Here is a 5,270-nt window from a genome sequence, read left to right as displayed (position 1 = left end):
CAGCCCGCCCGCCTGTGACGGCCTCCGATTGGTTGGTCGTAGTTCCCGCCGACGTGATTGGCCCAACGTGCCTCCCTGCCAGGCCGCGGTTGGTTTCGGGGAGGGCGGGACCAGGGCCGAGCTTCCGCTTCGCAGCGCAGGTGGTTGCTAGGGGCGCTCGGTGCCGGAGGCGTGTGGAGAGAGTTCCTCCCCCGGAGGAGGTGCGAGCCGCCCTCAGATTGGCAGCCGGAGCCCGGCTGCGAGGGTTGGGCCGTGTGAACTGTGATTCAATAGGCTCCTTGCCGGCTCCCGGAATCCCCGCCAGGGTACGTCGGTCCCGTTTTGCCTCCGCTGTGCCCCCGCCCAGCCGCTGGCGGGATCCCCGCGCTTCCGGCTCTGGCGCTCCCGGGTTCCAGGCGCGGGGCGCGGGGCTCCCCGTGGCGGCGGCGAGGCGCGCGGGCCGCTGCGGCCTAGGCCATCCGCTTCTGCCCTCGCTACTGCGTGGTCCGTTTGAGAAAAATTGATGGGTTTCCGTTAAGCGGGAAGAGTCTCCCACGTTGTCACCTGGTCAAGGTAACCTTAGCAGCATTTCCTTCCGCTCTTTGCCCTTCCCCGCCGCCCCCCACCCTCCAGTCTGGGTTTTAGGTCGGCCAACGCACATCCTTGGATCCGGGATTCGTATGGCTCGCTGCCTTTTCTGTTCTTCATGAGAATTTAGCTGACCGTGCCGCCTTCTGGTGCTTCCCTTCCGTAAAGGTAGGAGAGCAACTTCACGCTTCATAGAAAGGCTGTAAGTGAATGATTTGCTCAAGAGAGGCAGCCCCTTAAGAAGCCCTGTGCGGGGGCGGTAGATGACTGAAAGGGAGACACCAGTTCCACTCCAGTCAGTCTGATCAAGTCTTAGCTTCCCAGGCCCCGTGTCTCTCAAGAAAAGTTCGTATTTGGTCCTAGATTAGGTTTGTAAACAATCAAGGCATTTCAGTCGGGGGGGGGGGGAATGTAGACATAAGCCTTTAGAGTAATGAGATCTGTTTTTCCCATCGTTTATTTCCTGCCTTCATAAATTCAGCAGAGATATCGTTTTTGTGGTCCCTGGCCAATCAGATGTTTGACACTAATAAAACCGAGAAGTTTCAAGTAGCAATCCTCAGAAACCTGTTTTCTGAGAAAAGGAGAGTATCCTTTAGGTTTCTGGTCAATTAATGTGACCTTTCTATTGAAAAATGCCAGTTAAATATACTGTGCCTGCACTTTAAAAGTTATGTTAAAATTAATGTATAGTAACTATCTATACACCTGCATAGGTATTACCTATAAACCTATATAGGTACTTGAGCATAATAATATTTCCTGAACACTCAGGGATGCAAGGTGTTCTGCAGCCCCTACTAGTTTCAGGTATGGCAGTGAATGTCTCGCAAAACGACTTGAAAGTGGAATCTCTTCTGGGTAAGTGTGTCTGTGCCCTGTATATCATAAATGAAGGGGAGCCAGTAGCTGATGGTGCGTAATCAGGGAAATCCTGTTTTCTCCCAAGAAAATGGATCGTCCTGGCTTTAAAAATCCAGCACCTAGTATAGTTTCATACCATGATCAATTCGATAAATGTTTCTTTTTTTAAAAAAATATTTTGGGATCCCTGGGTGGCTCAGCGGTTGAGCTCCTGCCTTTGGCTCAGGGCGTGATCCCAGATCCTGGGATCGAGTCCCACATCGGGCTCCCTGTGTAGAGCCTGCTTCTTCCCTCTGCCTGTGTCTCTGTCTCTCTCTCTGTGTCTCTCATGAATAAATAAATAAAATCTTAAAAAAAAAAAAAGTTGAACCATGCATCCCTCTGAGAAAAATGATAATGGAGCCATTAAAGACAAAAAAGAAATGAATGTAATAAAACATGAGAGAATGAGCTACATTCAGAAACCCTCCCTACATTCAGAAAATATATTGGGAACCTAGGCACATTGGTCCTGGAGCAAAATGAACTGTGGCAAAATAAGCCCCAGCTGGACTGGAGATGCCCCCAAATGAGGACGCCAGTAAGAACTGATCCCCGAACTGAATTCTTTACGTACTTGAAATTGCCTAATTTTTAAATACTTCTGACTTTACATAAACTAGAAGATATTGCTGTAAAAAAAGACACCTCAAAGTGTATAACTGTCCCAAGTACTTTTAAGGAGAAATACAGAAGTGTCAGGAATTGTTTCAAAAACTAAAACCGGGGATCCCTGGGTGGCGCAGTGGTTTAGTGCCTGCCTTTGGCCCGGCGCATGATCCTGGAGACCCAGGATCGAATCCCACGTCGGGCTCCCTGCATGGAGCCTGCTTCTCCCTCTGCCTGTGTCTCTGCCTCTCTCTCTCTCTCTCTCTCTGTGTGACTATCATGAATGAATAAATAAAGTCTTTTTAAAAAAAAAAAACAAAACAAAACTAAAACCGTGAAAGAGAGCACCTTGTTCTTTGGTCAGAGCAAAATCAGGGAACTGGCGTCTGGGGAGCTACTGTGATGCTGCATACTCTAGCTTAAAACAGTAATTTTAAAAGCATTGTCATATCTTTTTGAAAGAAATTAAGAGATTAGCTAGCTAAAGATAAACAAAACGTGGTATATATGCACAACAATATTATTTTAGCCTTAAAAAGGAATGAAATTCTGACACATGCTACAACTTGGATGGAGGTTGAAGACATTATGCTAAACAAAATAAGCCAGACATGAAAGGATGGATATTGTATTATTGTACTTATATAAGGTATCTAGAATAGTCACATTCATTAGGGATGGAAAGTAGACTAGTGGTTACCTGGGGCCGGGGGAAAAGGGGCTGAGGAATTATTGTTTAATAGGTACAGAATTTCAGTGCGGGATGATGACGGAAAGTTCTGGGGATGGATTGTGGTGATGGTTGCACAACAGTGTGAATGTACTTCATGCACTGAACTGTACACTTAAAAATGGAAAAAATAGTAAATTTCATGTGTATTTTACCACAATAAAAATATTTTTTAAGAAGAAAAGTAATTGAAACATGAGTTCTCTGAGGACCAGTACTATGTCTTACTCAGCCTAGCACCTCTTATATGCTCTAGAATGATTGTTGAGTAAATAGACAATTATTGATGGATTGCTGTAAACATACTAGTTGTATAGAGGTTAATATATGTGTCACTTTGGATAGCTGCAGAAAAAAAAAAAAATGTGTCACTTCGGCATCCAGGAGCAGAGCACTTTGCTCCTCCCTCAGAATGAATGGAGACCAGAAATTGGATGCTTATGCCCAAGCAAGGCAGGATTTCATCCAGCACTTCCCCTAGATTGTCAAGATGCTGACCGAGGATGACATGGGCCACCCCGAGATGGGAGACGCCATTGCCCGGCTCAAGGAGGTCTTGGAGTACAAAGCTGTTGGAGGCAGGTACCAGCGGGGTTTGACGGTGCTGATAGCATTTCAGGAGCTGGTGGAGCCCAGGTAGCAGGATGCTACTAGTCTGCGGCGGGCGCTGAGCGTGGGCTGGTGTGTGGAGCTGCTCCAGGCTTTCTTCCTGGTATCAGATGACATCATGGACTTGACCCTCACCCGATGGGGGCAGATCTGTTGGTATCAGAATCCAGGCATAGGCTTGGATGCCATCAATGACGCTTTGCTTCCGGAATCATGTATCTACCGCCTGCTGAAGTCTACTGCTGGGAGCAGCCCTATTACCTGAACCTGATTGAGCTTTTCCTCCAGAGTTCCTACCAAACTGAGATTGGACAGACCTTGGACCTCATCACCGCCCCTCAGGGCAGTGTGGGTCTCAGCAGGTTCACTGACAAGAGGTACAAGTCAAGAGGTACGTTGTCAAGTATAAGACGGCCTTCTACTCATTCTACCTTCCCGTGGTTGCCACCATGTATGTGGCAGGCATCGACGGGGAGAAAGACCATGCCAATGCTAAGAAGATCCTGCTGGAGATGGGGGAGTTCTTTCAGTTTCAGGCTGATTTCCTGGATCTCTTTGGGGACCCCAGTGTGACAGGCAAGATTGGCACAGACATTCAGGACAAGTGCATCTGGCTGGTGGTTCAGTGTCTGCAGCAGGCATCTCCAGAGCAGCACAAGGTCCTTCAGGAGAATTATGGGCAGAAGGAGACGGAGAATGTGGCCCGGGTGAAGGCACTGTATGAGGAGCTGAACCTGCCAGCCGTTTTCACGAAGTATGAGGAAGATAGCGATAGCCGCCTCATGAGCCTCATTGAGCAATGTGCCTCGCCCCTGCCCCCAGCCATCTTCCTGGGGCTGGCGCACAACATCTACCAGAGGAAAAAGTGACCTAGAGACTGCGAGGATGGGGTGGGGCGGCTTTCAATAAATTGTCCAATCTTAAAAATATATGTGTGTGTGTGTGTGTGTGTGTGTGTGTGAGTGAGTGTGTGTCACTTGAAGAATTAGAGTAAGTAGAAAATTCAGTTCAAATTGCCACTTTAAAAAAATTTTTCTTTAAATTTTTAAAAAAAATTTATTTATGATAGTCACACAGAGAGAGAGAGAGAGAGAAAGAGAGGCAGAGACATAGGCAGAGGGAGAAGCAGGCTCCATACACCAGGAGCCCGACGTGGGACTCGATCCCGGGTCTCCAGGATCGCGCTGCGCCACCCAGGGATCCCTAAAATTTAACATTAATATTTCTTTTCCTTTTATTTCCTTTGTGGAGTTTTTTTTGTTTGGTTGGTTGTAGTTTTTTTTATAAACATGACAGAAGTTTGTTGGTCACAACTTTTTTAGGTGACATACTGAGAAATGAGGACTGTTTCTTCCCAGAGAAATGCAGATCATTTGGACATTAATGAAAGTTCTGCATTCACCCACAGAATGAGAGCTCGCAGATATTTTGGTACGTTTTTGCACATTTTTTCAAATAAAAATGATCCCCTAATTGAAAGCTGCTTTAATCATTTTAAGAAATGAAACACAGAGGTCTTAACTATTTAAGTATCTACAGATTAGAAGCATTGTCATTCCACTGGAAGTAAATGAAATAGTTTGGTAAAATTAATAGCCCAACAAATATTGAAAATATTCAGATATGTTAGTAAATGTCCTGTATTATTACTTTGTGTCAGATATTCCTGGGTGAATGGCATAAAATATACTTAATGTGGAGAATTTTGTAAGTGATTTCTTTTTATTTTTTTTATTTTTTTAAGATTTTATTTAAAAAAAAAAAAAAAAGGTTTTATTTATTCATAGAGATGCAGAGAGAGAGAGAGAGAGGCAGAGACACAGGCAGAGGGAGAAGCAGGCTCCATGCAGAG

At 45.8% G+C, this 5,270-nt stretch overlaps 1 protein-coding gene and 1 pseudogene across 1 annotated transcript in view; both read left to right on the top strand.

Annotated features, from left to right (window-relative positions):
• The first annotated feature begins 165 nt into the window (after positions 1-165).
• On the top strand, positions 166-4,347 carry LOC112640714 (farnesyl pyrophosphate synthase-like; annotated as a pseudogene).
• SYPL2 (synaptophysin like 2) overlaps positions 374-5,270 on the top strand; it is a 47,690-nt gene continuing 42,793 nt past the window's right edge. The window contains exon 1 of the mRNA XM_049111026.1: positions 374-552. The gene's annotated coding sequence lies outside the window, so the exon portion shown is untranslated. The remainder of the gene's footprint in view (positions 553-5,270) is intronic.

The sequence above is a fragment of the Canis lupus genome, chromosome 6 (genome assembly GCF_003254725.2).
Source record: "Canis lupus dingo isolate Sandy chromosome 6, ASM325472v2, whole genome shotgun sequence".
Lineage (NCBI taxonomy): Eukaryota > Metazoa > Chordata > Mammalia > Carnivora > Canidae > Canis > Canis lupus.
Note: the sequence above shows the minus strand (reverse complement) of the source record. Positions and strands in the feature narration are given on the sequence as shown.